Source organism: Lissotriton vulgaris, chromosome 2_1, assembly GCF_964263255.1.
Source record: "Lissotriton vulgaris chromosome 2_1, aLisVul1.2, whole genome shotgun sequence".
Taxonomy (NCBI): Eukaryota; Metazoa; Chordata; class Amphibia; order Caudata; family Salamandridae; genus Lissotriton; species Lissotriton vulgaris.
The window spans coordinates 1,253,776,557-1,253,804,150 of record NC_141687.1 but is presented as its reverse complement, the minus strand read 5'-3'; the positions used below and the strand labels follow the sequence as shown (position 1 = coordinate 1,253,804,150).

At 43.4% G+C, this 27,594-nt stretch overlaps 1 long non-coding RNA gene across 1 annotated transcript in view; it reads right to left on the bottom strand.

Moving 5' to 3' along the window:
- Positions 1-247: 247 nt before the first annotated feature.
- LOC147732453 (uncharacterized) overlaps positions 248-27,594 on the bottom strand; it is a 126,407-nt gene continuing 99,060 nt past the window's right edge. The window contains exon 3 of the long non-coding RNA XR_015308662.1: positions 248-2,437. This is a non-coding gene — a long non-coding RNA (uncharacterized LOC147732453). The remainder of the gene's footprint in view (positions 2,438-27,594) is intronic.

Here is a 27,594-nt window from a genome sequence, read left to right as displayed (position 1 = left end):
TAACCTCCAAACACTGAAGGAGACAAATAGCCAAGTGAATCATCAGTTACTTGAAATCTGTCTCCCTCCCTCCTCGCACAAAGAACCCAAAAATACGTGGCTTACCTTATGTGGATTAAATCCATTGATGGGAAAGACCTTACTTATACTTATAAAAAAACATCTAATTGCTAGGCTGAAACTTGTACAATATGTTCTTGAAATGTAATCCTCTAAAAATGTAATTAATAAACACAACAACCACATGCCATGTTTTTTTACTCAACAGTGAGATCACAAAATGGGCATTTGTGAAATATACAGAGAAGAGTAGTTTTCATCTTAGGCGAGGATTGCTGTGTCAGCTCGAAAGACTAAGCACTTTGCTTATTTAGTGCAGATTAGTATACCGTAGGTAAGAAAGCACCAATCATTGCATGTGGTACAGGAACAGCTAGCAGAAAAAAGAGAGCATATAAAGCATTGATAGCGCATGACAATAGAAGAGTCCAAGCATGGTGGCAGTAACATTGAGGGATCTTTAGGGACCATGTGCTCGGTGCACCAGGATATGCATACAACAGAAGATGGGGAAGGGCACAATGGTTCATTACATTAGTCAGTTCATCTCATTCGAAGGTAAGTAAATATTGTCACTGTGGTTGCCATACATCATTGGGCCTGGAGGTTAGAAACTGTAGCAGTGCGTAGGTCTGACTTATATTATCACAATAGATCATGCTTTGCAGCCAGGAAGAATCAGTGGGGAGTGTACTGCTGCCCCGGTGAAGTGTCAGACTTCACTGCCTGACTTATTGATAAATATGCCCTATAGCGTTGACTGTTGGTATATAGCGAGTACTTGCAAAGTCAGAACTTTTTACCAGCGATCCCTATCATTTTGCTTTATGCCAACACTTTGAAAAGTAAATTGGAGACACGCTGATGGAAATAAAAATGCCCTACATCTGCACCATGCAAGTAATCCATGAAACATAATTGAATTTGTACTTTTAATTGGCTATATTGTGAGATCATTTCTTCAATGTATACATGAATAATTTTGCTGCAGATACCATCTTCTCTAGAACAATAGATAAATTTTTGGTCCAAGAAGAAAGTTCAGTGCAGTATTCCAAATCAGTCATTGAGGATAGAAACTCAGGGACGGACAAGACAAGGAACTAATGGATCGTTGATTAGTATATGTTTGCTGGCCTTCTTCAGGGTAGGTCTTTCTAATGTCTTAGTTTAGGTGTGTTTCACTAATGTGTTAAACATTTGGAAATAGGTTTCTGTTTAGAAAAAAACACCAGGGAAATCATAAATGACCTCAATCAATATTTTTCCCATCATGCGCAACAAAAATGTATGTAAACTTAAAAAGTTTACAGATCCTAAACCCAAGGCATTTTGTGATACTCCTGTCAGACAGGCTCAGGAGGAATATCAGATGGAAATAACCAGATTCTTAACTTTGTGTCGACAGAGTTAGAGGTATTCGCAAAAATGGAAAGTTTCGGCAGAAGGGACATTTATTTGTCATGCCTTTTAAAAAATTAGGGAGTTTTCCAAAATTCGAGTTTTCAAAAGCTAGAAGACTTGGGCAAAAATGTAAAATATTGAAGACTAAAATCCAGTTTATTCTGCCTATAGTGCAGATGCCTTACAAAACAAAATGGGGAACCAGAATCCATGGTAGTTGCAGAAATTTCAGTGCAGAATGTTTAACCAAATTCCGCCCATTCTGTTGGTCGACAAAAATGCAAGTCTACAGCTACTCAGAATATTAAACATGAATATGTAATGCTATTTATCAACAAAAGACATGATTTGCATTTTATATGCAAGAAATAATTCACTGCCAGCTAATTAGATGTAGTTGCTTTTTGAACTTCGGTATCCAAAAAACGAAATATGCAATATTATTGCGTCCTTCTATTTCTGAACGGTATCAATCCCCTAAGTCTCCTTAGAATTTCCTCCGAAGATGCAAAATCTACATCAATAACTTTGATTCTGTTCGGATTAGAAACACAATCTTCTTCCAATTGTCCCACACCCACGCCAGCCATTGGAGGTATCCAGGCAGTATCATACTGGCTGTGCCAGGTTTTCTGAAGGGGATGCCCCTTCCTAGCTATTCTTATTACTTTTCCGACATTGACCCTTACTCTCAAGACCACATTCTGCCCCCTTAAGTTCGGGGGATAACTCTTTGCTTTCTCAAACTGCCTGCTTACATACACCCCCTTCCCCAATGTGCCACCACTCGATCTTTTGAATCCATCTCTGATGATTGATTCAGCAGCCTCCACTGAGGTCCCATGGAACATCACGTAGAGCTTCCCGTCAGAGGGCACCACAGCACTTTGCAGGGTGACATCTTCGTAGCCGTCTGAGTTTTCCTCTGCCCAGTAGTCTTCCACTGCATTCGGTAAGTGACTCATTGTGCTCACTGTGAAAGATGGTCATAAAGAGATAAACTGTTAGGACAATCCAGAAACTCCAGAGGGAACTTTCCATCAGAAATTTGCACAAATGATAAAAACCATGAAAAATTGGAAGTAGAAAAAAGTCAGACATCTGTCTCTGTAAAGTAACTTGTATATTTGGAGCAAATTGAGGATTTTTTAATGAGTACAAATACAATTCTTCTCAACCACAGTTAGGTGTGTATATTTTTCCATATGCAAAATTGTAACTGGGCTTATAATAATACACATGAAAATGGAACACAAATGTAAAGTTGCCTGATGACTGTTTTTGCTTTGTTTGCTTATTCATGGGGTGGGGGGAGTATTATTCCCTGTAGAGAAGTCTTTCCCCTACACACCCATTCATTTTGAGGGTTTATTTTCTTATTGGCATCTTAAACACACATTTAGTCTGTCCTTTACTAGGAGTACATTTGCAAGCTGTTTCAGGATGTAAAATTATCTTCATTTTTTGTTAAGGTTGTCAAACCTACAGGTTTGTGGTTGTTAACCAACTTATTGTAAGTGAACGCATCCAGAAATGTCCACAAACCCGTCTATAGATGTGGATTTGTTGAAAACTAAGTACAATTTTCAGTTCAGTGACTAGTAAGGCTTGGGAGGAAGGGGGAGATGTCACCTGTTTTAGGGAGAATGAGAAAGCTACGCATGAAGATGTGAGGGGGTAGTTTTATCCTCATCACAGGAATTTAAAAGCTATTTGGATAGAGTACTCCAAATTGTCTCTTACTCTCACAGTCTGTGCTATCAACGAACAAGTATTGGCAGGGCTAGAAATTAGCAACATACACTGGCAAAGCCAATAGGTCTGTGTTTAAAGTACTAATGCATGCAATGTAAGCACAGGAAGGCCACACACATTTTGCAAATGAAAGTCAGTTGAACTTAACTAAACTGCGCTTTTGTTTCTATGTGAAATAAAAATGACATAGCAAGGGATCCCTCATATATTCCTTCCTTCAACAAATAATTCAACGTCTTGCGGTAACGCACTAATGATGGAGTAAAGATTCAAGAAAACTGAACTTGCTAGGAATCAATTCCTCATTAACAAGTACTAATCTCTAGATATGGGGCAGACACAATCCCCCTCCAACAATCACCCTGGAAGCAACAACACAGGGGCATGTGGGAGACCCTGGACAAATTCCTGGACTCTTATGACCCGCCATAAACAAGAACAACCCTGAGCCACCAGCCTGACTCCTGCATGCCCTCATTTGATTTGATTTGATTTATTGACTTATAGAGCGCGCGAATGCCCAGGGGCGTCTTGGCGCTAGACCGAAAAAGGAGTTCTGAACAAATCAAGACCTCTAAGAGGCGGCCGTGAAGAGCCAGGTTTTCACTGCCTTTCTGAACGAGAGCAGTGAAGGACTTTTTTTTATGGAAATGGGGAGCAGGTTCCAGATGTTTGCTGTATGTAAGATGAAACTTCTGCCTCCCCATCTGGCTCTTTTAAATCTGGGCACCACGATCAGTTTGACTTGATTAGATCTAAGAAGCCTGGAGGGTTCATATTGTTTCAGGTGGGTCTTTAAGAACTGAGCGCCCGACCCCTGGAGCGCCTTATAGGCCAGGCACAATGATTTAAATTGAATCCTATTGGCGATGGGTAGCCAGTGCAGGGATTTTAATTTATGGGTGATTGGCTCGTGCTTAGGAATATCTAACATCAGCCTTGCAGCCGCATTCTGGAAACGCTGAATTTTTGAAAGGATTTGCTGCTTGGCTCCGGCATACAGGGCATTCCCGTAATCCATCCTAGACAGAGCAAGGGCAGTTACCACCGATTCCTGGGCGTCTGTTGGGATGAAGGGCAATAGTTTTTTGATCATTTTCAGAACAGACCAAACTGCCAAAACTAGTTTACTGGCCTGGGCGTCGAAAGAGAGGTTAACATCTAAGGTCATGCCCAGATTTCTGACCTTCTCTACAGGAACAGGACAGCTGCCCAGGCTATCCGGCCACCACTCAGGGGACCAGATGATCGGGTCACCCCCGAGCACTAAAACCTCACTTTTGTCCACATTCAATTTTAGACAATTGAAGAGTATCCATTGTCTGACCTGTACCATGCAGGATCTAAATTTCTCCGCCGTCTCTTTGACATCCTGGCTAATCGACACCACTATCTGGGTGTCGTCGGCGTAAGACACCGGTGTGAACCCGGCTGCCCTAAAGATTTCAGCTACTGGGGCTACATACAAATTAAAGAGGGTCGGACTTAAAGATGACCCCTGGGGCACTCCGCAAGGGGAACAGAATGTTTTTGATCTGACTTCCCCTACCTTAACCGAAAAAATTCTGTTACGCAGATACGAGGCTAGCAGGGCCCGTGCCGAGCTATGGACTCCAGCTTTGGCCAGCCGGATCAGGAGTGTCTCGTGATTGACCGTATCGAAGGCCGCCGATAGGTCCAGAAGTGCCAAGGCGGCCTTCCCTCCATCGTCCAAGACACCCCTGAGTTCTTCCACGGCTGTTAGCAGTGCCGTTTCAGTCCCATGACCTTCTCAGAAGCCAAACTGTAAATGATCGAGTGTGTTTGCCTCCGAGCGGAAACGTGCCAGCTGTTTATTTAAGAGTTTCTCCAAAATTTTGGCGGTGAAGGGTATCCTGGCAATAGGTCTGTAATTGCCCGGCTCATCACCATCTAAGTTTGATTTCTTTATTAGTGGCATCACTGAGGTGACTTTTCACGCATCTGGGAAGGTAGGGAGTGGGGTGCAGGGAGCAGTGACAAAAGCAAGAGTACTGCGCATGTCCGGAAAGATCGGAATGTGACCTAGTGCACCGAGAGTTGCACAACTGCCAAAGATCAAGGACAGTAGCTGTACGAACATGGGAACGTGTGATATTCGTCAATGGAGCTTGAATAAAATGTTATTTAATTAGTTACAATATGTCTATGGGAAGAAAGACATTGATGAACAAAAAGGGAAGGGTTTACCAAACAAAAGAGTCTTAATAAATTGGCCGTGTCAGCATAGTATGATGTGAACTCCCCCAGTCCCAACCAATCATAGTTTATATTTACAGAGATTTGCAACTTTTGAGGGTGGGACATGCAGAAGTAAGAGTATAACTAGAGTAACTTAAGTTGAAAGGGTGTGACGTCGATGCTGAGTGAGTTGTGGGCGAGAGATGCTGCTGCAAAGAAGAACAGACTGGGAAGATTCATTGCTGAAAGACAGCCTGATTAGATTGAAGATTGTGAAAGAATATCGAGGAGGGAGAGAGAGTAAGAGAAGGTTACGCTCCGGTGCGTCAGGGTTGTAGAGAATTTTTAGTATGTATTATCCTATCCTGATCTGGTCCTATAGTCTTTGTCTCCTTTTTCTTAATCAGGAGACCTCCACCAGTCCTTTGGTCAGAGGGTTTGGTTTCCTGTTTCACCAGTTGGTAATTATTATTCTGTCTTATATTTGCATATCCTTTGCAAATATGTGAGTTATTATGCCTTTTGTCTCTTTATCTATCCACTCCTAATGCATTGAATTGTTGAATGTGTCTGTGAATCAAATGTATTTGATAGATGAGAATTTTCGCTCCCATGAAATTTTATGAAACTTGGACTGTGAATTTGTACAAATGAGCATTCATTTTGACTGAGTTATTCGATAAAATGTAATGAATCTTACCCAGAGTCTTTGATTATTTTAATGAAAATTGTAAGTTAATTTGTTATTATCACCATCGACTAATGGTCCATTGACCAAAGGAAGAGTGTTGATCTGTGAAAATTAGTTCAGAATTGACTAATCAAGATCAAAGTAAATATAAGCCAGGAAATTTGAATGTGTATATGGACACAATTCGGATTTATTGTTGACTCTGATATGTTAATCCCTGGCCTTCTGCTGGATCCATTTTGTTGGTAGCAGAGCAATCAATCAATCAATCAGAACATTTCTATAGCGCGCTACTCACCCGTGAGGGTCTCAAGGCGCTGGAGGGGAGGGGGATGACGCAGCTAGTGATCGAACAGCCAGGTTTTGAGAAGTCTCCTGAAGGTCAGCAGGTCCTGAGTATGTCGCGGGGGATGGGGAGGATGTTCCATGTCTTGGCGGCGAGGTGGGAGAATGACCTGCCGCCGGTGGTAGTTCGGCGGATGCGTGGGACGTTGGCGAGGGCAAGGTCAGTGGAGCGAAGCTAGCGGTTCGGGGTGTAGAAGGTGAGTCGTTTGTTGAGGTAGGCTGGTCCGGCATTGTTGAGAGCTTTGTGAACGTGGGTGAGGAGCTTGAAAGTGATCCTCTTGTTGACTGGGAGCCAGTGCAGGTCTCTCAGTTGGGCGGTAAATATTATGGATTAGTTTGGTGATTAATTATTGATTATGGTTTTTGATTATTAACTATATGTTTACCATTAAAAGGTAGTGTCACGTTTTATGTTGTCTGGAAGCACAGGCACAGAGAGACCTGGGAATCCCGGGAACGGAATTTAGAAGAGTGTGGTAAGAAAATCACACTGCAGAAGGTTACTCGTCTGTTGTCATAATACTGAGAAGCTACGCAGGGCTGGCAGTATTATATTAGGGACTATATCGTATAAGAGTAGGGTGTGAAAGGCAGCAGAGGTCTCGCTTGTGAAAATTAGGCCTTACTCAAAAGATGAGTAGCCCTAGAGAAGTAACATGGTCTCCCCGAGCTTAAGTGAAGGGTAAACAGTGATTTTTACTCGTAGTGACCGGTAGGAATTTTCTCTTTGCAGCGAGTGAAGAAACTATCTTTGGTTTAGTGGAGCAGACAGAGTAGCGCTGTTTTTACGTTGTTACGAACAAAGTTTTATATAGAAAATATATTGTCATATTACCTTGTAAAGGGAGGTCAGTAGCAGGAGCCATACTGACGTCACAGAGAGTCATGCTGGCATTGGTTGAAGCAGCGGGCGTGAGAAAACTGCAGATTGTAAAGTGGGGGTCAGTAGTAGGAGCAACCCTGATGTCACAGAGAACTGTGCTGGCATTGGGCAGACTAGTGGGTGTGTTGTAAGCTCTGATTGGTTAATAGACAGGTAGTATGCTGGTATTGGTTGAAGAAAGGAAGGAAAACGTAGTGAGCCCTGATTGGACTGTTGGTGTGAGTTGCACTGGTTTAGGTCAAGTATTAACGAACAGGGTCTGTGAAAATACAGAAGAACTTTTGGGATTTTGTCAACTGAATTAATTAAATTGCAAGAATCAGAAGGATGAAACTGTTTAATAACAAAAGAGTTTCTTTAAAAGGGACAAGCGCATAGTGACTAGGGAGGGAATTCTTATGGCAGCTTCCTTTATGATGAAGCAGAGTGGATATCATGCGTGTGTATGGTTGGAGCATTGGGTAGAGTATACAAAAGGTGATGGTGTTCTAGCTTTTCCAGAATATAGTACATTTAATGTAAGGATTCTCCAAAATTTGAGAAACTGGAGGAATTTGTTAAAACCAAATCCTAGGTTAACACAGTATGAGGCTTTGGAAGAATGGGAAGTTGAGGCATTTGAACAAGAGAAATACAGAGGAGGCAGAAGAATAAATAGCAGATTTTTACCCCGGTACCCATTTGACACTTGAGGAGACCAAATGAAAAGATAGAGAAGGGCTGTAGTAGCGGAAGGTTTATATCCAGTGTTGATGGCTGAAGAAAAGGAAGGGAGCAAGTGTAAGAAAAATTTGAAACAAATAGGTGGGACAGGACTTTCTTATCAAGAAAGTGCTAAAGATACAACTCCAAGTGCCCCTATGATGGGAACTCCATTGATTCCGTAAGTTCTATATGATCCAACATTTAATCGAGCCTCACAAAAAAAGGGATGCATTGAATAAAATAAAAGAATAATTCAGAAAATAAATCAGTTAGGTTTAAATACTGTAGCATTGACAGTGCCAGTAACTATTGGTCCTGGTGTTCCATTGTATGGTGATAAACAAAGTACACCAAAATCACAAAATATAGTAGTAACACAGAATATTGCTAGAAACGAAACAAACATATTAGAAGATCAAACTAGTGAGAGTGATTCAAATGTTTCATTGTTAGATCTCCAAAATATTGAGGGTGTGACTGAAACTCCAAAAAGAATTTCACCCATTGATGCAAGAAGGAAAATAACAACTGTCACTCCAGTGTCAGAAAATTCTGCTGGATTTTCTCCTGAAAATCTGGAGGAATGGCCAAAAGGCTTAGAAAAACAGAAAACGCCCCCCAAAACAATAGATGTAAGCAAGTTGAGGGTAGATTTAGAAGAAATGATCATTGGCACTATAGGTCTTAAAAGATTAGGTTCATATGGAGATGAAGAGTTGTTGTTTTTGTGTAAAAGTATAACTTGGAGGACAAAGAGTCTTCATGAAAAGATAGCGGAAGCAGCTTTAAAATTTGAAATAGATATAGAAAAATCAAAAATACTACAAAAAACCTATAGATCAGAATTTACTGTGAAGGTCTTAGAAAGTTTGAATGAATCAGGAAGAAGATTGCAAATAAAGGAATTAATGCACATTTTAAAGAAATGGGGAGACATAGATAAATGGAGAAGTAGATGGTCAAGGAAGAAAGATGAATCAACTACAAAGGAAATATCCACATTTCCGTTGAGGGAGGTAGAAAAGGTGGAAAGGATGTGTCTAGTGAGAGAAGTCCCTGGGGTGGATATGGTGATTGTTCCATGGAGTAGACAAGATATTTTGTCCTTTACAAATGATTTTCCTAGATTGAGAGAGAAACCAATTAAATGGTACAAGCAGTTAGAGAGGTTTGTAAAGGTTTCCAAGGTTTTGTTGAAAGATTTGGATGGTTTCTTTTATATAGTGGTACCCACAGATTTATGGAGAGAATGTAAAATTACAGTTGATTGGCCAGCTGAAGAATATCCTAGAGACGCAAAGACAAGTGCACCTTCAGAGGATGTAATGAAGAAATATAATCAGGTGATTACCTTCCTGAAAGGGAAAATTTCCCCTATGGAAACAGATTGGGTTAAAATAGACCAAACAACTCAAGAACCTAAGAAGTCAGTACATGCATACTATGAGAGGTTATTGCAGGTATTTAAGCAGTATAGTAAATTTGAGAACATTGGTGATAAGGATATGGGACATTTCGTGTATAGAGCTGTGTATGGGCTAAGATCAGACATAAGTCAAATGATTCAACAGCTTATGCTTTGTTGGCAAAGCAAGCCAATTGATGAAACCTTAAAGTACGCAAAGTACTGTAGTGATGACAATGATGCAAAACATAAAAAGTTAAAAGAGAAAATGATGTGGGCACAAGTGAAATAGACAGAACATCAAGAGGCAACTTCTGGTTCTCAAATTGACAACCAGACAAATGTGCAGAACCAGAATAGTCAAGTAGTGAATGGAAATAAAGGAAGAAGTTGAATGAATAAAGATGAAGCGAAAAAGAAATACCCTTGTCATGGATGCGGAAAACTTGGACATTGGAAGAATGAGTATAGATATATACAACAGAGTAATGGGGTAAATCAAACTTTAAATCCACAGCTGCAGAATGAGGTGGTTGTGAAGCAACAGCAACAGATAGTAACTCCTCAGTTACAGGTGCCACAAGCCCCTTCGACCAACAATTTGAATGCTCAAGTGCCGACATACAGTGTGAACACCGGATTTCGAGGAGAGAGTGGTAAGAATTTACAGACCGTTCAACAATATTGGATGCAAAGTGATGCGAGTGAATCAGGAATGCAACAATGACAGTGCCTGAGGGGGGAGGAAGAGTGCGTATTAAGCGCATCCTTGGCGGTAGATCAGTCAGGTCCTTTTGTTGATGGAAATGTTGAGGGAAATTACATCACTTTCCTAGTGGATACTGGCACTACCCGTTCTACTGTGAGAACAGCAGAAATCCCAAACCTACCCCTCTCAGGGGAAACTATCCAAGTTGTAGGAGTCTCAAATAAACAGATTAGGATCACAATCACAAAACCAATAGAAGTGAATATTGGGAATTTCAGAGACATGCATCGGTTTGTAGTAAGTGACTCAAGTCCAGTAAACCTATTAGGTAGAGACTTACTTTGCAAAATGAACTGCACCATCTTTTGTATGCCTGATGGTGTGGCTTTCCAGAGACCGGATGAAGATGTGGCTTTCAAAATTATGCTAGCAAAACAGGGAAAAGAAGTGGATGAGATGTTTTCACTTCTTACTGAGAGTGATTTACCGGATGAACTGAGAAATACAGTGAGGTCAGATGTATGGGACTTTACTGGAAAGGAGATTGGTTTAATGGCAAAAGTCGACCCAGTTAAAATTGTGGTAAAAGAAGGTGCAATATATCCAAATACACCACAATACAGAATGAGTCCAGAAGTCAAAGCAGGAGTTGCCCCAGTAATTGATCAAATGGTTGAAAAAGTTATTCTAAAAGAAATATTGAGCAGTCTTTTTTAATTCGCCAATCATGGGTCTTAAAAAGCCTGGTGGAAAATATAGAATAGTGCAAGATTTGAGGAAAATAAATAAAATAGTAGTACCCTGCAGTGATTCTTTATCAGATATCATGGGATGCACATTGGTTTACTGTGATTGTAATACTATGTTCTTATTTCATTGACCTGCATCACTGGCTTTCTTAAACAGCGCTACTCGCTGCAACGATCCCCGCCATTCCCGAGGGCGAGGCTAGACACGCCCCCTCGGCTGGCCACGCCCCCCGCCATACTTATAAATAGAGCGCGCCGCTCTACAGCGTCGCTTAAAGATTGGCTCCTGAGGCGGAAGCCGGGAGCAGGGCAAATCATTTTTAAAACTTGTACCTGTAATACTATGTTCTTATTTCATTGACCTGCATCACTGGCTTTCTTAAACAGCGCTACTCGCTGCAACGATCCCCGCCATTCCCGAGGGCGAGGCGAGACACGCCCCCTCGGCTGGCCACGCCCCCCGCCATACTTATAAATAGAGCGCGCCGCTCTACAGCGTCGCTTAAAGATTGGCTCCTGAGGCGGAAGCCGGGAGCAGGGCAAATCATTTTTAAAACTTGTACCTGTAATACTATGTTCTTATTTCATTGACCTGCATCACTGGCTTTCTTAAACAGCGCTACTCGCTGCAACGATCCCCGCCATTCCCGAGGGCGAGGCGAGACACGCCCCCTCGGCTGGCCACGCCCCCCGCCATACTTATAAATAGAGCGCGCCGCTCTACAGCGTCGCTTAAAGATTGGCTCCTGAGGCGGAAGCCGGGAGCAGGGCAAATCATTTTTAAAACTTGTACCTGTAATACTATGTTCTTATTTCATTGACCTGCATGACTGGCTTTCTTAAACAGCGCTACTCGCTGCAACGATCCCCGCCATTCCCGAGGGCGAGGCGAGACACGACCCCTCGGCTGGCCACGCCCCTCCAACCTCCCGACCCACCAACATAAAGCATGTGTCTTGCCAGGAAGTGCAGCGGACGTGCGCAGCGGGCGCGACTTTTGCGCGCCGAAGGCGCGCCTAAGGCAAGCCCGTCTGCGCCCGTCCGCGACCGACCGGGACCAGGGGCCATATCCCCTGCAGGTTCCAGCGCACCTAAGGTAGCCACCATTTGCTACAATCGTAGCGATTTACTTGCCCTGCGCAAACCTATCAAAACAACAAACTGCATACAAACCGGCCCAGGTCTATCCTACGGACCCATCTCATGCCGCTCTTGTCAATGGACCAGCTTGGGTCAACTCTCAACGGATCCTCATATAATCCCTACTAAACCCCAGCATGAACTAAAATGTCTATATTTTAACGCCAGATCACTACCCAAGCATGCATTAGACATATGGGACATATTATCCTCAAAAACGCCAGATTTAGTTTTTGTCACAGAAACGTGGCTATCTGATGTCAGTGCCCCAGACCTAGCCAACGCCCTCCCCCCCAACTACAAAATAATAACACAAAACAGACTAAGTAAGAAGAAAGGAGGTGGAGTCGCCGTAATTTTCAGGGACCACCTAACTTGTCTAACGGACACAACTAATGCGGATCCTGAACATGAGTTACTACCATTTAAAATCCTCGCCGAGAATTATGTTATGTTAGCGGGCGCAGTTGTCTATAATCCACCAGGACAACAAATTAAACTCAGCGCTAAACTCCTGAACCAAATACTCCCTTTGTGCCTAAAGCACAAAAACTACCTGATCATTGGAGACTTCAATGTCCACTACGAAAACCCTAATGCCCCTGGAGTCGCACAGCTCAAATATGACATGGAAATCCTCCAACTGAAACAATTAGTCGATGGCCCTACGCACATAGCTGGGCACACCCTGGATCTCCTTTTTACGAACATCGAATCGACCACCCTTAAGGAAACTTTCCCTCTGTCATGGACCGACCATTTCATGCTCTCATTTTCATGTGAACTTCCCGGCAAACCCGTTAAGTCCAGATCCACCCCCTTCACCTCTAAGAGAGCTTGGAAACTAATCAATAACTCCAACTTCCAAAATCATTTTCACGAGACAGACGTCTCTCTACCAGACAATGAACCTATCGGTGATAATGTCATCCGGTTAGAAACTAGAATCCTCCAAACATTGGACAAAATAGCACCCTCACGAGAAGTTAGGAAAAAAACTACCATTAACGAAAAATGGTATACCCCCGCCCTCAAGAGCCTTAAAAGGGAATGCCAAAAAACAGAACACCAATGGAGACAAGCGAAAGACCCTACTACCAGAGCCAACTATACTGCCAAAAGGAAACAATACATCCTTGCCATCCGAGAGGCAAAAAAGGCATTCTTTGTGCAACGAATCAACGAAAACCATAACTCTGCAAAAGAGTTATTTAAAATCGTGAAAGAGCTCAGCAACCCATCCTGCACATCGCAAACTCTCACCCCTTCCACTGAAGCATGCGAACGGATTAGCACCTTCTTCTCCGATAAAATTAACAACATTTATTCAACCTTCACCCCTTCCCATCCCGTCCCTCCTTGTGATGACTCATGCCCATCTGCATCCAACAACGACAACGATCGCCTAGACTTGGACAACTCCCCTCGTCTATCCAACTTCCAACCACTCTCCGAAGAAGAAGTGTTAATAGTCCTTAGAGCAATAAAATCTGGCTCTCCCGCAGACCCCTGCCCGCACTTTGTATTCTCCGAAATTGCTCCGACTCTATGCCCACTCGTCACCAAACTATTCAATCAGTCCCTCACCTCCGCGTCCTTCCCAAATTGCTGGAAGCACGCATCTGTAACCCCCCTCTTGAAGAAAGTCGGTTCCGATATTCTCAACCCTGAGAACTATAGGCCTATTTCACAACTCCCCTACCTCTCCAAAGCACTGGAAAAAATGGTTAACTCACAGTTATCCAAATATCTGGAGGACAACGCACTTTTGGACCCCACCCAAACCGGATTTAGATCCAACAACAGCACCGAGGCTACGCTGCTGGCAGTGTCGGACAGTGTCAGATGCATCACCGACCAAGGAGGCTCGGTGGCTCTGATACTGCTAGACCTGTCGGCAGCGTTCGACACGGTGTCGCACAAATGCCTACTGAACATTCTCCGGAGCAAAGGCATACAAGACACAGCGTTGCAATGGATTGAATCCTTCCTGAGCAACCGCACCCAAGCAGTGCACATGGGCCAATTCCATTCAGAACCCCGTCCCATTGGCTGTGGAGTCCCACAGGGGGCCTCCCTAAGCCCCACTCTCTTTAATGCCTACGTATCATCTCTGGCCAACATCGGAAGAAAGTGGGGCATCGGCATCTGCTCATATGCCGACGATACGCAGCTGATGGTGACCATGGATGAAAGATCGGAAAGATCTGAAACAACCAAAAATAAACTCCACAGCTGCCTCTCCGAAATGGCGGATTGGATGCGTAACCACTGCCTCAAGCTAAACGCCGGAAAATCTGAAATCTTGCTGTTCGGAGGAGCCAAACTATCGTGGAACGATTCATGGTGGCCACCGTCACTGGGAACAGCCCCGACCCCGAAACAATACGCCAGAAATCTAGGCATTATGATAGATGACGCACTATCTATGAAAGATCATGTGCGCATACTGTGGGGCAAGGGATTTGCAATCCTGAAACTCCTCGCTAAGATTTTCACCTGGATCCCACTCGACTGTCGTCGTACGATTACCCAGGCCCTCCTAGTCAGCCGCCTGGACTATGGCAATGCTCTATTCGAAGGAATGAACGAGCAGCTATTCTCCCGCCTACAAGTTCTGCAAAACCAGGCTGCTAAACTGGTATGCAACAAAGGCAAACGTGACTCGGCATCAGCATGCCTAAAACAACTCCATTGGCTGCCGATGCGCCAGCGGGCCACATTCAAACTGCTTTGTCATGCGCACAAAGCCCTTCACAAAACAGGCCCTACAATCCTGCAAGGGAAAATTGAATTTTACACCCCAAACAGGAACTTACGATCCACTAACTCAGCCCTGGCAAAACCTAAGCGTATCTATAAAACAAGGACAGGAGGACGGGCCTTCTCCCACCTGGCGGCCAAACGATGGAATGAATTACCGATTGACCTGAGACATACCGTAAACCTTCTTTCATTCCGGAAAAAACTCAAAACACACCTCTTCCCCAAATACTAACCCCTCCTGAATAAACCTCAGCAGCCTTCTCTTTTTTCTAGCGCCTTGATATCCCTTGGGATGAATGTTGCGCTCTACAAATACCAGAAATAAAATAAATAAATAAATAAATTGATTTGTTCCAAGCATTCTTTTCAATTCCATTGCATCTGGATAGTCAATATCTTTTTGCTTTCCGATTTGGTGACTGTGTTCTGGCATGGTGCTGAGTTCCTCAAGGGTGCACAGAGAGTCCTTCAATTTTCAATCAGATTCTGAAAAAAATGTTTAGCAACTTTGGTTATGCCCGGAAATTGGTCTTAGTTCAGTACATTGATGACTTATTGGTGGCATCAAAAACACAAGAAGCTTGTATCAATAACACAATAGCTTTAAGGAAAAATTTAGCGGAGGGAGAACACAAGGTGTCCTCAGAAAAATTACAGTTTTGCAAACAAGAAGTTCAATATCCCGGACATAAGATAGGGAGAGGAGTCAGAAAGGTGACACCAGAAAGGATAAAAGTGATTCGACAAATGAGCTTGCCTAAAACAAAAAAGGAAGTGCAAATGTTTTTGGGAGTGGTTGGATACTGTTGTCAGTGGATAAGTGGATTTTCACTGCTTGCAAAACCTTTAATAAGGTTGACCCGAAAAGATATAATGGATTCATTTGAATGGGATGATGAAAGTGAGGAAGCATTCATAAAATTGAGAAGTTGTTTGTGTCAAGCACCAGCACTAGGAATGCCAGATTATACAAAAGAGTTTCCTTTGTTCTGTTGTGAAAGGGAAGGTTGTGCACTTTCAGTATTGACCCAGAGACATGGATTGTCACAACGTCCAGTAGCATACTTTTCTGCTACCTTGGATCCAGTGGCTGCGGCATTACCTGGCTGCTTAAAAGATGTAGCTGCTACTTGTGTGAGTCTGGAACAGAGAGAATCAACTGTGTGGGACACCCTATAAAGTGTTTGCACCACATTCAGTTGAGATCCTTTTAACAAGGACTCATACTCAACATTTGACCCCTAGTCGGCTGACTAAGTATGAAAGAGTAATTTTGGGTGCTGAAAATGTGTGACAAGATGCACAATGATGAATCCAGCAACTTTGTTGCCCAACTCATATGGTGAAGAAGTGAAAGAGGAAGTTGATAATGATTGTTTGGATGTGACAGAGATGTGTACAAAGCCTAGACCTGACCTCCTTGATGTTCCATTGGAAGAGCCAGACTTTTTACTGTTTGTTCATAGGTCATGTTTGAGAAGGGAGAAGGGAATATTGATGTCTGGTTATGCTGTATGTATTGTATCAGGTATCATATAAGCTTCCTGTCAAAGAGGAGTCAAGTCTGCACAAATAGCTGAATTGTACGCTTCAACAAAAGCCTATAAAATGGGGAAGAAATTGATAGCAACCATATTTACGGCCAGTCAATTGGGTTTGGGATTGTGCATGACTTTGGCCAATTGTGGATACAGAGGGGATTTATGACTTCTTCAGGATCTCCAATCAGGAATGGCAAAGATGTTAAAGAACTATTGGAAGCATTACAGTTACCAAAAGAAATTGCAGTGGTCAAATGTGCCGCACATAAGTTAGGAAATGATTATGTAACATTGGGTAATCCGTACGCACACCAAGTGGCACAATTTTGTGCAATAAATACTATGTCTTTGAACAGAGGAATGGAACAAGAAGTAACCAATTGCCAACTGATGTTTTTCTCTGCTTTTGAAACATGGGATGAAGTTAGACAGTTACAAGATGAGGCAGAGACAAAGGAAAAGGAACACTGGATCAAAACAGGTTGCACAAGAAGAGCTAACAATTAAGTATGGGTGTGTCCAGATGGTAGACCAATAATGCCAGATAGTTTATTGTCACAAATGGCCAGGGTATATCATGGAACCACTCACGTTGGGAGGGATGCCATGATTAGACATTTCAGACAAACATGGTATAATCCAAAGTTTAGGGTAGTTGCAGAAAGTCTTTGTCAAAGATGTTTGACTTGCCAACTGAAAACCCAGGCAGAAAGACAGTGGTCAGTTGGGGAAAGATTGGAAAGGCAGAAGGACCATTTACAAGATTGCAACTAGACTTCATTGAGTTGCCACTGTGCAACAGTTTGAAGTATGTCCTTGTCTTTGTGTGTCTGTTTTCTCGATGGGTAGAAGCTTATCCCACGAGGTGGAATGACAGTCTCACAGTTGCCAAACTTCTCTTGAGAGAGCTCATAACTCGTTTCAGATTTCCAGTCACTTTGGTATCAGATAGAGGACCTCATTTCAATAATGAGATAATTAAATTGATTTGTGAAGCTTTCAAAATTGAGCAGAAATTACATTGTTCCTATTGACCAGAAGCTTCTGGAGTGGTTGAGCAGTTAAATGGCACAATAAAATCCAGGTTAGGGAAAGTGTGTGCATCCACTTCACTAAAATGGCCTGATGTTTTGCCCCTAGTATTAATGAGTCTTAGAAACATTCCTGAACGAAGAAGAGGATTAAGTCCACATGAAATCCTCATGGGAAGAGCAATGAGACAAGCATTTGTACCTGGCAACAAACTGGTGAATATAACTGATGATCTGATGTTGGACTATTGCAAGGGACTAGCTGATCTGGTATGTTCTGTGTCTCACAAGGTTGAAGAAGATGCAATAACAGCACAGCCAAATCAAGCTCATGATTTGTGTCCTGGAGATTGGGTTGTGGTGAAGAAGCACACAAGGAAATCGTGTTTGGAACCCAGGTGAAAAGGACCACATCAAATCATATTGGTTACGACAACAGCAGTAAAGTGTGCAGGCTTGCCAAATTGGATCCATGCCAGTCATACCCAGAGAGTCCCAAGTCCACCTGAACGACAAAAGCAGCAACTGGTAGAACAAAGAAAAGAGCCAGAAGCTGAAAGTTGTGAAGTCGAAGAAATCAGAGACACAGACTCAGAAAAGCGTATTGATGACGGACAACTAAGTACAAGTCAAGTAGAGTGGGCACCAGCTACTGGGACTGAAGAAACGGCTCTAAGGAGAGCTTGAACTTGAAAGACCAGAATGAGACGTTGAAGAAAACCCAGAATCAGCTCGATCAGAACTGGAAGAACTCATGCAGAAAACCAAGATCCAGCTCAGTTAGAATTAGAAGAATGCATTGCAGAAAAAAACTTAGATCAAATTCAATTGCAAGAAGGAAAAGAAAAAGAATCTGTTATAGAAAATTCAGATCCAGTTTATTTAGGAAGAGGGAAAGAATTAATTGGAGTAAGTTCAGATCAAAGCCAGTCAGAAGAAAAAAAGAGAAGAGTAGGGAACCCAGAACAAAGACAAACAACAGAAGAAGAAAAATTAGGGAATTCAGTACAAAATAATCAAGAGAAAGAGAAAATAAAAGGACACTTGAAATAGGTGATGAAGGTGAAAAAGCAGTATAGTCAAAGAGGGTCAGAAAGGGTGATTATTGGCCGAGTGGAGTGAAAAGACTGAGATACATTCTGAAAAGGAGAACAGGGAAAGAATTAGTACAGGTAAATGAGGTGTCAAGTCAGGTAGAGCAAGAACAATCAAGAAGAACATCATTAAGATTGTCAAAAAGAGGAAGAGTACCAAATAGAAAATATAAGGCTCCAGAGTGAACCCATATAATACTCGAAGACTTCGAAAATCTTGAGTTAAATGGAGAACCAGAAAGTGGCATTGTTGAGGGATCTGATGAAATAGAAACTGAGACCACCTTAAAGAAAAGACTTTTATACAAAGGGTGGATTTATTAAGACATTTTCAAGCCAATGAAGACAAGTTTGAAAGGGGAAATAAAACTGACTAAAAGCTGAAAGCCTTTGAAGTGTGGGATCACATAAAGATTTTATTATTATTTTAGACATTTAAAAAAATTAAAAAAAATTTAGATAGTAAAATGCTAGAAGTGCAGGTGACTGAACATCCGAAATCTAATTTAAAACGGAGATGCGTTAAATGTTGTTTGTGTAGTATAACAATCCTAATCTTAATGTTGTTATTATTAACAGTTGTGATACCTGTCCTAATGGTAACTAATACTCAAAATAACACAAATACCATTGAGAGAGTGAGTGCGGTTACTAAAAGAGCTATGACTACTACAGATTTAAGATTACTGTATAGGAGCATGTATTATCTTGACCAATGAAGTGGTGATTCGTCAATAAATGTTTTCACTAAACTCTTATATCAGTTTGTAAATACATGGACGTGAGTAATTGTTATGTTTGCATGAAACTACCCACTTCTGTCTCTGAAGGTGTGACATACCATAATCTTCCATTAACTTATGGTGTAACTTGTAGTGTTATGACTAGTTTGTTTTATGTTACTGGTAAATTGCAATACTATTATAGTAATATGGATTTAGTCTTTTCAGAAATTCCTATTTGTAGAACTATTAACCCTTTACTTAGTAGTAAGAATCCAGAATTTATGGGTGAATTTTTATTAACAATGAATCCTATAGACATAACACACGCTCATAAAAATAACCTTACTTGTCTCTTGCGTGATGAAGAAAAAGATTTTTTTAATTTAATAGAAGAAAAAAGGCAGGATTTCCCAAAAAAAACAACTGAACAAAAGTCACATGTATCTCCATGGGCTGCTTTAGAAGGGGACTATAATAAAGGTGAGACTCGTGCTGCAATGCCCCTAGACTTGTCATAATTGGTGAAGCTCTGTCAACATAGACTAAAAACTGAATATAATAGTGTCTTCATTGGTTCTAGCGAATGTGAACATACATTCCTAACTATGGGGGGATAGGGACTAAAAGGAGGAACTGATCCTGTATTTCCAGGAATGTATTATGTGTGCGGTAAAAATGCCTAATATAGGTTACCGGCATGATGGTATGGCAGTTGTTATGGTGCCGTTGTATTTCCGAAGGCATACCACATCACTAAGAACAATTAAATAAGTGAAATAAGTAAAGGACTAACAAGAAATAAAATAGCAAGTTTTTCAGCAATTGTAGGTGACATATTTGGTGCACAGATACCGTCAGTTGGAGTTGTATTGAATTTGCATAGAATACATCAATTATCCACAGTGGTTGATCGTTTATCTACAGAAACTGCTGGAGGATTCTTAATGATCGATACTGAAATGGTTGCGATCAGATCTATGGTTTTACAGAATAGACCTGCCCTTGATATACTATTGGCAGAAGAGGGTGGAGTCTGTGGTAAGTTGAAAGTTCAACACTGCTATACATATATCCCAGAGAAAAGTAAAGGTTTTGAGGGATATATCAAGAATATCACAAATATTTATAAAGATTTGACCCAACTGGAGGCTGACGGTGTTTGGGAGAGACTTAGGTAGCTGTTTTTCCACTTTTGGAAGCAGTTTACTAGGGAAAATATTAATCCCCATAATTACAATAGCATTGGTGATATTGATGATAATAATGACTTATACATGTTGCAAGAGAAAAGTGAGAACTGGGTCAATGATTGAAATAAAAAATAGAAGGATGGAGAGGAAGAGAAAAAGGGAAGAAATTGAGCTAGAGGAAATGAGAGACAATCTAAAAGGTAAGATGAAAGAAATGAATTTAAAAGAGAAAAATAAGGAAGGTATAGAAAACAACGCAGATACCATGATTAAATGATGAAGTTGGCACTTCGTAATGATGGGTATTTTATGATGGCCATAAAATGCCATCAGAGGGGGGATTGATGGAGCAAGGATTCAAGAAAATGGAACTTGCTCAGAATCAATTCCTCATTAACAAGTGCTAATCTCTAGATATAGAAAAGACGTGAAAATTAACATACACATGACATTCACATATGGGGAAGAGAGCTTTTTGCACACCTAAATAACAAAGAATAATTTGCAGCACAATCAAATGCGACTTTAAACCAAAAATGCTTCTGCGCATGCGCAAACCAGAATCTACGTAAATAACCATGTGATTAACTCGTTTGAGAGGGACACTCTCACGCATGCGCTAGAACTACTAACCGTAGGTCTTGAGGCAACACGTGCCTAGCAAATGCTTGCCTGAACCTATAAGAAGATGTTGCTGCTAATGCTTTTGCTTAAAGAAAGAGAATTTAACATGGGATAGAGTAGGAGTGGGTGGTGAATGTAATGATGTGCGTGCAGCAGTGAGAGTGCCCAGCGACCAAACTGGTCAGGCACTAGGACCTACCCTCATGAGGGACGAGGGTGGGCGGAAAGGGAGGAGCTGGGAGCCCAAGGGGCAGCTAGTCAGTTAGCCGTTGGGATAGGAAGAAGAAGGACGCAGCAATAAAGAAGGTCCATGATAACATTCACTGTGTCTGCCTGAGTTCGTTAAGGTCAGACACTACAACTGGCGAAGAAAGTACTGGACCGGGTGCGTGCAAACGGCTACAGCAGCAACCAGTGACTGACTGGTTCGGAGCTCGCCCCACGTCTGGAGGTTAGAGCGCGCTGCGGGGAAAAACGCCCACCGAGTGCCCACCTCGGCGGCGAAAGAGCGCCAACGAAAGCGCCCACCGAATGCCCACCTCGGCGGCGGAATCGCGCCACTGAAAACGCCTACCGAGTGCCCACCACGGCAGCGGAATCGCGCCACTAAGAACGCCCACCGAGTGCCCGCCTCGGCGGCGGTAACGTGTGAATGAAGAAAGCGCCTACCGAGTGCCCACCTCTGCGGCAGAAGTGAAGAAAACGTGCCTCACCTGATTCGTGACTCGAGCGGTGGATCACAGCTGCGGTAAGTGAAATCGCCGACCAACTAGCCCCCCCGATGAAAAAACGAAAAGAAACGGCCGAAATCTCGTTAGAAACGAGATTCCCGGGTGGCCATTTTGAAGTCAGGCAGAATTGACCAATCCCCTGCGAGGGATCGTCGGCGGCCATTTTGAAGTGAGGCAAAGAGCCTGGAACAGCAAAAAAGCATTGCCGAGTGCAACAAGGACTGCAAACAAGCACTGGTGAATACAACAAACAACAAACAAGCACTGGCGAGTGCAACAAGGACTGCAAACAAGCACTGGCGAGTGCAACAAAGACTGCAAACAAGCACTGGCGAGTGCAACACAAAACAAACAAGCACTGGCGAGTGCAACAAAAACTGCAAACAAGCACTGGCGAGTGCAACAAAGACTGCAAACAAGCACTGGCGAGTGCAACACATAACAAACAAGCACTGGCGAGTGCAACAAAGACGGCAAACAAGCACTGGTGAGTGCGACAAATAACAAACAAGCATTGGCGAGTGCAACAAAAAAGCAGCAAACAGAAAGTGAATTAGGACTACAGAACCACAAGCGCACAATGCCTGACTCAGCCCTGAGAGCATAATGAGAGCATCTCTCCTGCGCTGCCCCGAACCACTTGTCATTGAATCCGGCCGGAGCATGGGCCCACGATGGCAAGAATTGATAGAAGATTTTGAGGACTTCATGGAAGCATCCAAGGTGTCAGACCTCAAAGAAAAACTGCTTTTTCTCAAGAACCTGATCGGCAGGGAAGGTGGACGACTCATAAAAGACCTACCAGAAGACTCCTACACCAAAGTACGTGAAGCACTGGACAGCAAGTTCCTACACAAAAGGAACGTTGACTTTGAGCGATACACTTTCAACCTAGCCGCCCAAGAAAGAGGTGAACAAATGGGGGCATTTGTAACACGTCTGAAACGACTGGCGAAACACTGTGACTTTGGCAACTTCTCAACTGAAGACGCACTGCGACTAAGAGTGATAGAAGGTTGTCTCTCCGAGCCGCTAAGACGCAAATTACTTAAAAGAAGCTAAACGTTGGACGAGATCGTGGAGATGACAAGAGTGGATGAACAAGCAGACGAACACGCAAAGAAGATGGAGACCGGGAAAAGTGAGAGACGGGAACAAGTTTTCAGAATGCAATCGCGACAAGAGCACAGAAGATCTTCACCACGAACTCGCTCCTCCAGATCAAAGAGACATCACCACCGGTCACACAAAGGAAACAAAGACACAAGTCACAGGAAGGGACGATCCGACAGACAACTTAAATGTTACAGATGTGGATATGACTTCCCACATGCAGATGCCTGCCCCACACTAGGACAACAATGCCGAAAATGTGGCAGAGACAACCATTTTGAAAGCATGTGTGGGGCAGTACCGAAGAGTGACCACGGGGACAGACACCGACGACGCCCACCCTCAAACAGTCGTCATCATGTCAGAGCAGTCCAGGACAGACGAGACTCATCCTCAGGGTCGTCACAATCTAGCTGCCGCTCCTGCAGGACATATCAATCGCGGTGATCATCATCAAGGGAATCTCGATCCCCATCGCCCACCCCCCGAGTTCGAAAGGAATACCTCTACCGTGTAGCTGACCTGGATCAGCTAAAAGAATACCAACGCTTAGACATCAGGGTTGGCTCCCACCACGCCGAATTTGTGCTAGACAGTGGAGCAACGCTAAACTTTCTACCAGTGACGGAATACCAACGCATGAAACCTCCACCAAAACTAGTTGACGCCCACGTACAAGTATATATGTGGATGGCCAAGGAACCACTCACATGCCTTGGGAAGTTCGAGACCGAACTGTCATATGAAGATCGAACAATACCAGCATACATCCATGTCATCGAGGGGCCTGAAGCCGACTGCCTCCTGAGCCTAGCCACTGCTGAGCGACTGAAATTAGTGAGCCTCCTATTCAGAGTCACCGCCAAACCAGCACTCATCAAGAAATTCCCCTAACTTTTTCAAGGCCTGGGAAAGATGAAGAACTGGCAAATAAAATTGCACATCGATGAACAAATCACTCCCGTAGCGCAACACCACCGAAAAATCCCGTTCCACCTGCAAGAAGCCGTGGAGAAGGAACTACAAGACCTACTGGAAGCCGACATCATCGAGAGAACAGATGGACTGACCCCATGGGTCTCCCCAGTCGTGGTGGTCCCAAAGAAAGGAGAAACTGACCGAGTTCGCCTGTGTGTAGACATGAGGGTGCCCAACACGGCAATAGAGAGAGAGAGACATCCAGGCCCCCACATCAGCGACATGATCACTTCCCTCAATGGAGCCAAGATTTTCTCAAAGCTAGACCTCAACAAAGGATACCATTAGCTAGAACTGCACGAAGGGTCGAGATACATCACAACATTCTCGACACACCTTGGACTATTCAGATATAAAAGACTAAGTTTCGGAGTGTCTTCCGCAGCAGAGATATTCCAGGAGGCTATCAGGAGAACAATACACCACATCCCACAGGTCCTAAACTACAGCGACGACATCCTCGTATATGGAGCAACAACTGAGGAACATAACAAAGCTCTAGATCAGGTCTGTCAAGCTCTGATGGACGTGAACCTGACAGTCAACAAAGATAAGTGCGAACTTCACAAACCAACATTAAAATTTTTCGGACACTTATTCTCTGGAAGTGGCATGAAACCAGACCCAGAAAAGGTAGCAGCACTAAATGATACACCAAGCCCGGAAGACGTAGGTGATGTACGATCGTTCCTAGGAATGGCCAGCTACTGCTCCAGATATATACCTGACTACACCACGCTAAGCTACCCGCTACGGATGCTCGCGAAACAAGGACAGCCCTTTCAGTGGTCCACTCAATGTGAAGGGGCATTTCGAGAGATCCAGAGAACTGGAGAATCAGCCAAGAACCGAGCATACTTCAATCCAAAAAGAAAGACGGAAATAACAGTAGATGCCAGCCCTGTAGGACTAGGAGCCATCCTTGCGCAATATGATAGAGAAGGAGACCAACAGCACATAGTAGCATATGCCAGCAGAAGTCTGACGGACACAGAAAGGGCATACTCACAGCCAGAAAAAGAAAGCTTGGCTGTCGTCTGGGCGTGTGAACACTTCCACATTTTCATTTTTGGAAAACACTTCACACTGATAACCGACCATCAAGCTCTGATCACAATATTCGGAAACCCACGAGCAAAAATGCCACCGAGAATAGAGCGATGGGGCTTAAGGCTCCAAGATTACACCTATACCATAATTCACAAGCCAGGAAAAGATGCAAACCCTGCAGACTACATGTCCCGACACCCCCTCAGATCAGACAAATCAGAACAATCAAACGCTGATGAATACATTCACTTAGTGGTGAACCAAGCGAGACCTCCAGCTGTTCCACTCGAAGCCATCTGCGAAGCGACGCAAACGGATACCACCCTGCAAGAGGTGAAACGGCTGATCTAAACTAACAGCTGGAGACAAACACCAAGCAATGGACAAAACAACCAAGAAATGGCGGCATTTAAACAGATCAATGATGAACTGTCGATAGCAGCGAATGGCCTCATCTTACGGGACACCAGAATAGTAATCCCACGACAACTCAGACAAGGGGTCATCAACCTAGCGCATGAGGGACACCGGGGCATAGTGGCCACAAAAAGAGCACTCCTTGAAAGACTCTGGTTCCCAACACTAGACCTGATGGTGGACACGACCTTGAAGGACTGTACGCAATGCCAACTAGTGAGTCGTCCGGACCCCCCTGCACCCCTTCAAATGTCTCCACTACCGGAGGGTGTCTGGCAACACATTGCCGTTGACTTCTTTGGGTCAATCAAATCGGGCCAATACGTCCTGGCCATCATGGATGAGTATTCCAGATTCCCCATCGCACAACTGTGTACTTCCACAAGAGCATCGTGTGTCATACCGATCCTAGATGAGGTCTTTGCCGCATGGGGCATTCCCCTAGTGGTGAAGTCAGACAATGGACCCCCCTTTAACAGCCATGACTTTGCTGAGTTTGCCCAGCACCTCAACTTCACACACCACAAGATCACACCACTATGGCCACAAGCCAACGGAATGATCGAAAGCTTCATGGCCACGATCAAAAAGACCATCCAGCAAGCGGAACTCACCGGAAAGAGCCTTCAGACAGCACTCAACGAGGTGTTGCGGGCATACCGAAACACGCCTCATTCCACCACAGGCAAATGTCCTGCCACTCTCATGCTAGGACGTCCAGTGCGCACCAGGATACCAATGATGAGCATGGCAGCGCATGAACTGGACTCTGACTCTGATCACGAGGAGATCGCGGCCAGAGACAAGATGAAGAAGGAAAGAATGAAAGACTACGCTGATGAACGGCGCCATGCCACGACCTCTCAAATCCAAGAAGGAGACTGGGTGCTGGCACGACAAGAGCAGCACAGAAAGACTGATTGCCAATATCATGAGGTTCCACTTCAAGTAATACAACAAAAAGGAACTATGATCACTGCAGAAGCCGACGGGAAGAGACTTACCAGGAACGTGACGTACTTCAAAAAGTGCGAACTAAAGGTCAAAGAGCTACTGACTGAACCGAAACTGGAGCCAAGAGACCCAGAGACACTGCCAACTGACAGTCAGTTACCGACAGAGACTGCCGATGAGAGCGAGAGTGACAATGCCAACTTCCAGCCACGCCCCAGGCGTGTGATCACGAAACCGTATCGCTTCATTGAACAATTCTAAAGAAAGAACAATTTGCTGTTTGCTGTGGTGTCCATTTTTTTGTTTTTTGTTTTTCATTTATTCACAGAGGGGGGAGATGTAATGATGTGGGTGCAGCAGTGGGAGTGCCCAGTGACCAAACTGGTCAGGCACTAGGACCAGCCCTCATAAGGGACGAGGGCGGGCGGAAAGGGAGGAGCTGGGAGCCCAAGGGGCAGCTAGTCAGTTAGCCGCTGGGATAGGAAAAGAAGGACGCAGCAATAAAGAAGGTCCATGATAACATTCACGGTGTCTGCCTGAGTACCTTAAGGTCAGACACTACAGTGAACAGTGATAATCACATATTTCAGAAATTATTATCTGTTTATGATTCTTTTATTAATTGCGTATATTTGAGCCAGTATACCTTGAAAATGAAAGAAAATGGCACTGGAAGAAAGATTGTACTGCGCATGTCCGGAAAGAGACGGAATGTGACCTAGTGCCTGGAAAGCTAAACAACTGCCAAAGATCAAGGACAGTAGCTGTGCGAACATGGGAATGCGTGATATTTGTCGATGGAGCTTGAATAAAATGTTAATTAGTTAGAAATTGTGTATGGTAAAGAAAGAATGAGCTAAAATGGAAGGGTTTACCAAGCAAAAGAGTCTTAATAAATTGCTGTGTCAGCATAGTATGATGTGAACTCCTCTACTATCAACCAATCATATTTTATATTTACCAAGATTCGCAACTTTTGAGGGTGGGACATGCAGAAGTTAGAGTATAACTAGAGTGACTTAAGTTGAAAGGGTGTGACTTCGATGCTGAGTGAGGTGTGGGTGAGAGCTACTGCTGCAAAGAAGAACAAACTGGGAAGATTCATCCCAGAAAAACAGCCTGATTAGATTGAAGATTTCGGAAGAATATCGAGTAGAGAGTGAGAGAGTAAGAGAGGATTGCGCTCCGGTGCCTCAGGGTTTTAGAGAAGTTTTATTAAGTATTACCCTATCCTGATACGGTCCTATATTCTTTGTCTCATTATTCTTAATCAGGAGACCTCTACCAGTCCTTTGGCCAGAGGGTTGGGTTTCCCGTTTCACCAGTTGGTAATTA